Source organism: Octopus bimaculoides, chromosome 24 (genome assembly GCF_001194135.2).
Source record: "Octopus bimaculoides isolate UCB-OBI-ISO-001 chromosome 24, ASM119413v2, whole genome shotgun sequence".
NCBI lineage: Eukaryota > Metazoa > Mollusca > Cephalopoda > Octopoda > Octopodidae > Octopus > Octopus bimaculoides.
The window spans coordinates 31,080,974-31,092,322 of record NC_069004.1 but is presented as its reverse complement, the minus strand read 5'-3'; the positions used below and the strand labels follow the sequence as shown (position 1 = coordinate 31,092,322).

The 11,349-nt window shown below is 37.4% G+C and overlaps 1 protein-coding gene across 1 annotated transcript in view; it reads right to left on the bottom strand.

The window, feature by feature from the left end:
- Nucleotides 1-11,343, bottom strand: part of LOC106876412 (serine/threonine-protein kinase pelle) — a 73,816-nt gene extending 62,473 nt beyond the window's left edge. The window contains exon 1 of the mRNA XM_052976295.1: nucleotides 11,167-11,343. The gene's annotated coding sequence lies outside the window, so the exon portion shown is untranslated. The remainder of the gene's footprint in view (nucleotides 1-11,166) is intronic.
- Nucleotides 11,344-11,349: the final 6 nt, after the last annotated feature.

Sequence of the window (11,349 nt, the reverse complement as noted above, 5' to 3'; positions counted from 1 at the left end):
AATTATTACCTTTGATGGTTTTTATTCCCATGCTGACCACTTGATATGATCAATATTTTAAATATCGATCTTGTCCTTATTTATATAAATATATATATAAATATATATATATATATATATATATATATATATATAAATGTATATATGTATATATGTGTACATGTGTGTATATATATGTATATATGCATAAATGTATATATGCCTCTCCCAGTAGCCCAACTTTAGCATTGAGTCAATCTTCTTTGTGTATTGGCGCTGGAGTGCTTCCAGTTCCACAGTTTGTCTCACACTCTCTGGGGACCATAGTTGGAAGCAGTAGTCCAAGCAGCTGAGAACAAAAGTCTTCCATAGGGGTAGCAGGGCTTCCCTTTTACTGGTTCTGAATGTCCTCAGAATCCAGCCAGCCACTCGCCTATACAGTGTTGCCATGGAATGTTGCATCATTGATCATGTGAACCCCCAGGTCATGCACCGACTTTGACTCTGGGAGCATATTATAACTGAAATAACTGAAACAAGTAAAAGAAGAAAAAACATTATACCATAATAGGAAGCACTGACTTGCATCCTTCTATGACAAAACTGCACCATTTCTATTGAAGATTTTTCAAACCAGGAAGTAAATACAAACAAATTGGCCTAGAATTATCAAAGCCTTGACACTTTAACAAGTCTACAATTACAAATATGTTATTGTTTAACACAAGATCATCCTGATCTATCTCAATCCAACCATGCCCATCCCACCGTTTCTGTCAAAGTGTATCAAGGACAACATCATCTAAAGTGTGTTTTGTTGTTGTTGTTCTGCACGAAGGTCGCCCGGATTCAGCAGATGTATCAAAAGTGTTGCTCTAAATATGACCATCCTGTTTTGTTCTTGTTTTTTACGTCAGCTTAGGTAGCCTGTTTTTAAAATGATAGCACGTGATTTGAGGGTGATTTGGCTGTTATTTCTAGCTGGACGAATGACCTAAAGGTTTCTTTGCTAACTCACCTGTGCGTACGTGTGTGTATGCATACAAGTGTAAGTATGTGCGTAATTAACACAAGTGTAAGTATGTGTGTAATTATGGAAGTATATTTCTATTATATCTGTATGTATGCGTATATGTACACAGGCATGCATGTATATGTTTACATGTATTAGTATGCAAGTACATATATATACATGTCAAAAAACTGGGAACTTCCAAGGCCTCAGGTTTTAATTTGGAGATTTCCTCCTCCTAGGTAGATTACCAACCAAGGTTAAAGAGTTTCTACCTGCCCATAAGGTAAGCTATCCTGTGCCAGACACCAAATCGATATCCAAATGCTTCTTAGAGTGATTGAATATCATTCTGGTGTCTGATGCAGAGCAGCTTGTACATGCATAAAAGTTTTTAAAAAACATATTTACTCATATTTGTTGGATGGCTGTTGACTACTCATGACTTCCTCCGCCCTTTTAAGATCCATGAAGATCAGAACTTAACTTCAGCTCTTGGTGGTCCAAATCGGATATGCAAGTTTATGTGGGTGTCTTTTCAAAACATTGTCTGGTTTAAAAAGCCACATCAGATGCCATGATGGATCTCAGGTGTGGGTACAGGAGGTGGTCAAACTCTGCATAAGGAGTAGACAACCACCATGTGTGTGTGTGTGTGTGTGTGTGTGTGTGTGTGTGCCACGTAAAAGCACTCATGCTGGTGGCACATTAAGAGCACCCAGCACATACTGTAAAGTGGTTGACATTAGGAAGGGCATGTAACCGTAGAAACCAAGCTAAATCAGCTCTGGTCAAACCATCCAACCCATGCCAGCATGGAAAAACAAACGTTAAAGGATGATGACGATGACGATGATGATACACATTTGAAATAAGATAATTTGAGAATGGAGAGAAATGAACAATGTGATTGCAGAGTACCAAAAACACAACTTCCACTGGGCCTGACCTATCACAAGGTTCACAGACAACAGGTGGACCCCATGCAGTTGCTGAGTAGTATCCAAGAGATTGGAAAAGATCACTCGGGAAGCTTCCATGACAATGGGAAGACAATTGAGTCAAGCAATTTGGGTCATGATGAAAAAGATTGGTGCAATCAAGACAATTGGAAGTGCATTGTGACCAGCGTTGCATAACTGCATCTGATGGTCTAGTCCAGGGGTTCTCAATCCTTTTTTAACCTATGGACCCCTCTGATCCCTATTTTACTTCACTGGACCCTCATAGACATTCGATATGTATAAAAAAAACACATCCTATTGTATTTCTGTATTTAAATATTATTTGGAATTCTATTAAAATTTGTTAAACATTTTGTGTATTGTAGAAATATAAGCAATTTATTGCACATAAATTTTAACAACAAAATCTTGTACAGACCTCCTAAGGGCCACATGGACCCTGGTTGAGAATCACTGGTCTATTTGATGTTCCTATGTATGTATGTATGCAAGCATGTCATTAGAGTATCACACAGGTTGACCAGAGACCACATGTAAATTTGTATTCTCACTGATACTCTGAACATGACCTTCACACCTTAACAACAAATGACAACTATGGCTACAGCATCCGGCATATGTCAAATTTGCAATGCTGGGTGTGTGTGTCGTCTGCGGTGGGAACAGGGACAGTTTTCTCTATGAAGGCCCTTTTTAGTCTATCCACTGATATAGTGTCTTAAGACCATTAAGGTCTATAGTGAAAAATTTATCAATGCGTGAAAGAAAACGGAAAGGACCTACATGCAGTGCTGTTAACGGAGGTTTAACAACATCGTTGCGCACAAAAACATGAGTCCAAGAAGTAAAGCTTCCTTCGAGGCAGAGCTAGAAATGCAATTGTCAAGTAGGTAAGAGGTTTTAAACAGGAGCAATATATTCAAAATTGGTAAAATGAAGAATTGTCAAGGATAAATTAAATTTATTATTGTTACTGAATATGTTAGCGTTATTTAATCTCTGAATGGTTTTGCTGCTGTTTGATTATTTAGTTTGATTCCTTTATCCACCAATTTCTGCTAAGATAGAGACGCGACTAAAATTAATAATAGAGAAATGAAAATAGAACTTTGGAACAGCAATGCCGCCATAACTTATGTGGAAACCATGAGCGTGCTTTCAATGGAGATAATCAGAGAAAGACTTGAAAGTGAACATAAGATCGTAATACTTCATGTTAAGGTAATATAACAAATAATCCAGAATCCTTGTCTGGTACCAGATTGATCCCAAAATCTAATCAGTATGTGCCAGTCACAAGGCCAAACATCTCTGAAAGTTTCATCCAGCGGTTCTTGAGATATCTTGTCCACAGAAAAACAAACACAACTGAAAACAATACTTCAGCCTCAGCGAAGGTAATAATCATAATGACAATAATAATGAATGCCCTGATGCAGTAACAGGCAGTGGCTCCCAGGTGTCTGATCTCAACTCATTGGAGTATTATCATGTTTTGTCTTTGTGCATATTGGGTTGTCTGGAAAGTTTGTGCCGATTTTTAAAGGAAAGAAAAAGGTCAATAAATACTTGCCATTACATTTTAATCAACCAAATACGAACCATTTTGTTGCACAATGCATCTCCATCTTTCCTTTAACTTGAAAATACCCTCTTCCCAGAATTGAGGTGGTTTCATGGCAAATAAGTCGAAAGGTAAGCTACTATAAATCGGCACAAACTTTTCAGACAACCTAATAGAAGTGCTACAGCAAATATTCTACTAAGTACCACAGATTTGCTTGTCAGTTGCTTGACCTTAACCAGTTGAGCATGTTCCTTGGTGGATGATGATATGTGCATCTCTGATCATGAGCAGAAGTAGTCGGGGAGTATCATAGCCATGTGTCAAGAGAAATGTTTGAGGGTTTGAATAATTCACCTCTGGAAACATGGGTGTTTCATTCAACATCCTTAGGTAATATATACCAGGGACCTTTTGAGTGGGATGAGCTACTGGACCGAAAGAAAATTCTAACTGGGCCCCACCTGCAAGGTCATGCACTGTTTATCTTGATATGAGATCACCATGTTGAGCACATATGGTTGTGATGCATGTGCCTGATGTACCCTTATCAGACAAGTTGTCATGATGGGTATAATGGGCTTCATATATTTATACCCCAGTATCACTTTTAATGACATACACTGCTCTCTCTCTCTTTCAATAATAATAAACATCATCATCATCATCATTTAACATCTGTTTTCTATGCTGGTACGGATTGGATGGTTTGACAGGAGCTGGCCAGACTCCAACTGTCTGTTGTGGCATGGTTTCTACAGCTGGATGCCCTTCCTAATGCCAACCTCTTCACAGAGTCTGCTGGGTGCTTTTTATACATCCACAGGCACAGGTGTGTTTACGCAGTACCAGCACAAGCAGCTCTGGCACAGGTATATTTTACATGGCGCGCGCACACACACTCACATGAGATACATATATAATAATGGCTTATATCCCACAGGGTCTAGTTATGCATACAAAGGATTTGTTACAAAGAGGATTCAAAACATGAAAAAATATACAACAGAGGTGGTGAAGATGGAAGTGTCACATGTCGTACCAAACCATATTAAAAATTGGCTAATTGCATGAAATTACACAAAATAATTAGATGATGAAAGAAAACACAAATAATATAATTATTAAAAAAAAAGTAATTTGAAGAAACCAAAAAACAATTAGGACAATTCACATGTATAGGCGACAAAACGAAACCTGAGTTATTTCTAGAATCCTCCACAATTCTGACTTATTTCTGTTCCAATGAACATGCCCCACTACTCAAATTGGATTGTCCCAAATATGCTTGTAAGTAGTTTGAGTCTAGAAGTGGGCAGGAGAAGTATTATGTTACCCAGATGAGTCACACACAGTCACTAAAAATCTATTGGTGTGGTTTTCACTGGCAGTTTGTCATTCACTTGTTCTTTAACCCTTCAACATTTAAAACTGTCCATATCGGGGCCCAAATATTCTATCGATTTTACGTTCTAACTAGCCACACCAATCTTACAACATCAACCTAAAAATACACAATCACATCGTTGAAACCTCAAAGCTATGAGGTAATGCACAATTAATTGAAAATAATGTAAACAAGAGTGCAAACCTCTACCAAGGTAACACCAATGTCTTCTCAATAATGATTTTTAAAATGAGAATATCTGAAATAAACTCGACTACTTTCACAAACGGGGATACTAAATGGATACTAAAAATCAACTCGACTGCTCTCAAAAATTAAGTAAAAAAAAAAAAAAAAACAGGAAAAATAATCCAGAATCCTTGTCTGGTACCGGATCAATCACAAAATCTCATCAGTTTGTACCAGTCATGAGGCCAAACACGCTTGAAGGCTTCATCTGAATTCATCCAAACAAATACAACTGAAAATAATACCACCACCTTCGCTAAGGCAGAGGTAATAAATAAGCATTACATTTGACAGAGTAGCCTGAATGCTATGGGATTAAACTGTGCCCTCATCTTTTTTACAAGCCAATAGCTTCTTAGTTTCATTCTCTTCCCACATCCCATTCAAGAAACCCATCAGATCCTTGTTTGGATTTTCCTACCATTGTAAACTTCATGGCTTCCAAGGAGGAGATAGACTTCTCAGTTTTATTTTCTTCCAAGAAAAGCGTAGGCATCTCTTCATTTTATGTACACTGTTTGTTAGTGGGACTGGTGTCCCCATTTTAATTGTTGCTTTCCCTAAGTTTTGACTGTCATACATTCCAACCTTCAGGTGTCTTGAGTCAAAATCAGTTGTATTGGAATTTCGAACTTAACCCTTTATTTGATCCACAGGGGTTACACTGTTCTCATTCCGCTCTCTGCATTTTATGACTTTTTTTGCTTCTGTTGATTGTTTTGTGAATTCACCTTAGTGCCTTGCCTGGGATTAAACTCAGTACCTCTAGCTGAGCTGACTTCATTATGTTAACCAACGTCTTTATCCACTATGCTACGCCCGCAGGCAGTGACAGAGTGAATTTTTAAGGCTTATAAACCTAATGTCTATGTCTCTTCTATCTCTCTAAAGCCTCTTGACTCCCTGAGGAACATAAGGCCGCAAAGAAATTCTTCCAATGGATGCGGTTCTGGGGGATCCTCTTCAGCTCAGTCCATGTCATTCCGGCTGTCCTCACCTCTGCATCAACCCTCCTGCACCAAGACTGTTTTGGTTGGCCCACTTTTCGCTTCCCCTTTGGGTTCCAATCAAGAGCCTGCTTAGCGACATTTGGTGCAAGCTTTCGTAGTGTGTGGCCCATTCTTTCTACACCCTTGTGCACTTTTTCCTGCCTCATACAGAGTTCAGATATTCCAAATCCCTATCCTGGTTTCAGTCTTGGTTGTCATAGTTACTACTTTTGTAACAATCTAGCTTTTTTTTTTTTTTTACTTAATTACATAATATAAATTTCTCGTCACAGAAATATAGAATTCTATCCCTCTGTTTATTCTGCATGCATCTTCTCTGATGTCCATTGATCCTTTTGGGTATATTCCTGCCAGTATTTGAACCCAATATTTCAATCATCATCATTTAACATCCATTTTCCATGCTGGCATGGGTTGGATGGTTTGACAGGAGCCAGCAAGGTTCCATTCGTCTGCTTTGGCATGGTTTTAACTGGATGCCCTAGCGCCAACCACTTTATAAAGTGTACTGAGTGCTTTATATGTGGCACCTGCATAGGTGATCTATATAAGGCACAGGCACAAAAGACTATACAACAACTTGGCAGAAGTTTGAGATGGGAATTGGCGGTTGGGTGAGCAATTCCAATCCTGGTTCATTCTTGGAATGGAAGTCGTCCAATGAGGAACGCTGACCTGACTCATGACCATCAAATGAAGATCCATTCCCCAGAAAAATCTTCCAAGGATGATGAAGCACTGTTAGCTCAGGATGAGAAGTCAATGGTGAGAACCTTTAGGAAAAAACGTGCGTTGTACTAAATTAGTCTATTTCATCACTTTGTCCACAATTTTGAATTTTAAACACACAGTTCCGTAGCCTCTGCCTTGGTGACAGGAAATATTGCTCCACACATTAACCACTTACTTAAGCCTTTTGCTCCCTAAGGAGCAGAAGCCATTGGCAACTTTTCTTTTTCCATATTTTTACTGTTCTCGACTCAAGGCTGTGTTTTCTGCTTCTCTGCAATTCGATCCCTGCTTTTCCATCTCTGCTTCAGTATCCCACCTTCAACTATTTTCTGTTTCCCTTGTGATCAAAAGGGCAATTAACCTTGCATTTTCCTTTCAGATTTTGCTACAACACATATCATGTTTTCTCTGAGTGAAGACCGTCCTCTTCCAGGTCTTATTGGTTTTGAATTGTCACTGCTGCTTTTGTAGCCTTGTCTTTTTTTTACCGGGTAAGGGTGTACACCTTAAACAAACCCATTTTTACCTCTGTTCCTAGATATGGGTTTTGGCTCTAAGCAAACCCATTTTTATCACTGGATAGACATGGTCCATATTAGTCCAGCCTCTATCCTTTGACTTTTCTAGCATGGGAAGTCCTTCCTGGAGCTTGCTCTCTGCTGGCATAGTTCTCAGAGGTACAGAGGACTGGGCCTACAACAGACACATTGACTAATGCTGTCAGTAATTTACCTGAGAAACTCCCTACTGGCTTTTAAAATAAAAAGATGTAATTTTTTTTTTCTCACAGTTGATAAGGGACTCAGGTAAGGATGTACCTACTTTTGTCACATAACTCTACCAAGTAATCCATATCCAAGGCCTGTTTATTTAAGGTTGCACAAGTAAAAGAATGAAAGCTGGAAATGCTTAAACCATTACTCATTTCAAACATTCCACTCATTCCTTCGATTGGTGAAACACAAGAGTGAATGTGTGTGTGCGTGTGCACGCGCATGGTGTTTGTTACTGTGGATGATGATTTTTTTTCCCTTGTAAATCATACATTTTCACAATAAACTGAATTTCACATTTTGCCTTTAATGTTTATAAAAATGCATTTGTTTTCATTCAAGTTAATAGAGTTAAGCAATTGTTCCTTTTATTTAAAGACATTGGAAATAGAACAAGGAAACAGAAAAATCTGTTTCAAATTTACATCAAGTAGAATGGCTTGACTAACAATAAAGACCCAATCATCCTCATCGTTTAATGTTCCACTCCATATTACTACCCATGCATTTGGCTCCAATTGTCTGATTTGGCATGGTTTCTACAGCTGGATGCCCTTCCTAATGCCAAACACTTTACAGAGTGTACCTGGTGCTTTTTATATGGCCCCAGCATGTAAATCTATATACACGTGTGCATGCATTCAGTATTTGCTGTGTGTGTGCGTGTTTGATGCATATGTGTTTTGTCTAACTGTGTTTGTCTTGTGTTTGCATACATATTATTCTCTATTGGTTTTCCTGCATCAATGAATGAAAATTATTTCATGTTGATAAAAGTGAGGGACAAAAATTCATCTGTGTTAAGGGTTCTAGGACAAAGAAATGCACTGGATGTGATTTTAAGCAAAGGGTTTGTGTTTCAACAGAACAATTGTTGAAACATTTCCAATGCTTTCACAGCATTCACTAAAACAGAAATAGAGATAGTAATTTTAACAGTATATAGATTTACATGCTGGAGCCATATAAAAAGCACCAGGTACACTCTGTAAAGTGTTTAGTATTAGGAAGGGCATCCAGCTGTAGAAACCATGCCAAACCAGACAATTGGAGCCAAATACATTAAACGATGAGGATGATTGAGTCTTTATTGTTAGTCAAGCCAGTCTACTTGATGTAAATTTGAAACAGATTTTTCTGTTTCTTTGTTCTATTTCCAATGTCTTTAAATAAAAGGAACAATTGCTTAACCTTACTAACTTGAATGAAAACAAATGCATTTTTATAAACATTAAAGGCAAAATGTGAAATTCAGTTTATTGTGAAAATGTATACGATTTACAAGGGAAAAAGAGAATTAGTTGATTAAATCCATCACAACACTTAAATAGCACTTTATTTTATTGATCCCATGAAAAACAAAACGAAAAACGGGGGAAGGGCCGACACCAGTTCAACTCCATAATAAATAATAACAGCCATCGGATAAGGGTTAAGAAGAGCATACAACAGTTTGGTTTTCTGCAAAAAAAATCTACAATATGGTAAACTGAAAATAGTTTGCAAATTGTAACTTGAAATGTTAGTCTATGGTCAGACGTATTAAGAAAAAAAAAGCAAGAGTCATTGTTATTCAATGAAAAGTAATAACAAAAAACTGTAACAAAGAATTGTTACGCCACAAAAAGCAATTGCCTTTGGGGGCGTACCTAAAAGAGTGTGTGTGTACCCCCTCCACCTGAAGTTTTATTGTGTGTGTGTGACATGTGTCCAGTATGTATGTGTGTGCTTCCAACATTTCTTCTTTCACATTAAATTCTGAAAAGTATTTGTCCAAAATTTCATTTAAAAAAAAATATCCTCCGTTTTTTATTTTTTTTCCTGAAAGTTATGAGTAAACAAAATCGTCACGTGTCAGTTATCCAAAAGTTCTTTCACCACCCACCCCCACCCTTCACTTCCAAAAAGTTTTTCACAACAAATTCCAATGTGATCGTAATCTACACCATCCGAAAGAGAAAGTCGACTGGTGTGAATTATCTAAAACTTCTTTCACCTCCAACACCTCCCAAACATTTTTTCACAACAAATTCCAGTAAAATTACAATCTCTGAAAACGATTTGTAGAAAATTTCAGATATACCCTGTTATTTTCTCCTTCAATATGTAATATACGTAATCACGAAATTAGATGAGCGAATCAAGGCAAACTCATGGAAGATAGTTAACACGTTTTGATGTAGTCGGAAAGAAAGAAAATATTCAACACTGAAATTGGAACAAATATTTCGAGATATTCTACACGCGGTCATCTGACTGTTGTTGTTTTTTTTCCTTTTCCATTCATTTTGTTTTATTTTCAAATGATGGAAAAATTGTTTTTTTAAAATCTTATATATGTTCAGGGCATTGAATTGCGGCGATGCTGGGGCAATCACCTTGAAGGGTTTTAGTCGAACAAATCAACACTAGTACTTTTTTTTTATTATTATTTTTCTTCGAAGTTAAATACTTATCCTATCGATCGTCTCTGCCGAACTACTAAGTTACGGACACGTAAACACACCAACACCAGTTGTCAAGTGGTGACGAAGAACACACACACACATATATATATATGACGGGATTCTTTCAGTTTCCGTCTACCATATCTACTCACAAGGCTTTAATCGGCCCGTGGCTACAGTAAAAGACCCTTGTCCTATATGCCATGCAGTGAGACTGAACCCGCAACCATGTGGTTGGGAAACAAACTTCTTACCACACAGCCATGCCTAACGAAAAAGCGACAAAAACAGTTACTTCAATCAACGTAGAAAGGATGAAAAGTAGAAGAGATTTAAACTCAAAACATAAAGTCGGCCGTATCTAAAGTACAACAAGGCATCTTCTTCCGATGTTCTTCCGATTCTACCAATCAACCACCTTGAAAGTTTCTGATTTAGACATGGATCCCCTGGCGAAGCAGGGCAATAGGCCCTAACGTGTTTACTAATTGACAGCAAACACATACGTAGTTCAGAAACGGGTTCTTAGACCGGTGAGGCCTCTCGGCAATTGTTCAGGGTAACCATGCTCTAAGACGGCACTACGTAGAGTCTACGCAGTGTTTCTCAAACATTTTTCAACCACGAACCCCTTTGGTTCCTATTTTACTCATATTACCCCTCCTAGCCATTCGAGGTTTTAAAAGACATCATATATTTTTATAATTAGATATAATTAGAAAATTGTATTAATTTAAAAGTTGGCGGAGGTAAAGAATACGTACACCACCAGTTTTCGGCGTAACAAAAAGACCCTAACCCCTAAACCCTAACCACCGGGTGTACGTATTTTTTTTACCTTCGCCAAATGTTTTGTTCCTATAGGGGTAACAAATAAGCAGACATTAATAAGGACTAATAACAAAAACAGTAGGGGGTTTATGCAGAATCAAATATAATAAATTATAAAAAACATCAGATTTTAAAAAAAGGAATAATAATAATAATAATAATAATAATAATAATAATAATAATAATAATAATAATAATGGTGGTGGTGAATTCTTACGTTAACATTGAAAGTCAGATTTTTTTCTTTAGAAAGTTGTGATCATATTTATGTATTTTGTCCTCTCCTTTATGGTACCACAATGTGACAAAGTTGGATAATAATGGAAATCGAGGTATAAATTTCTCTTTTGTTTAAAAACTGCGTCAACTTTGAAAGTAAAAATGTCCAGAGTGATTTAGA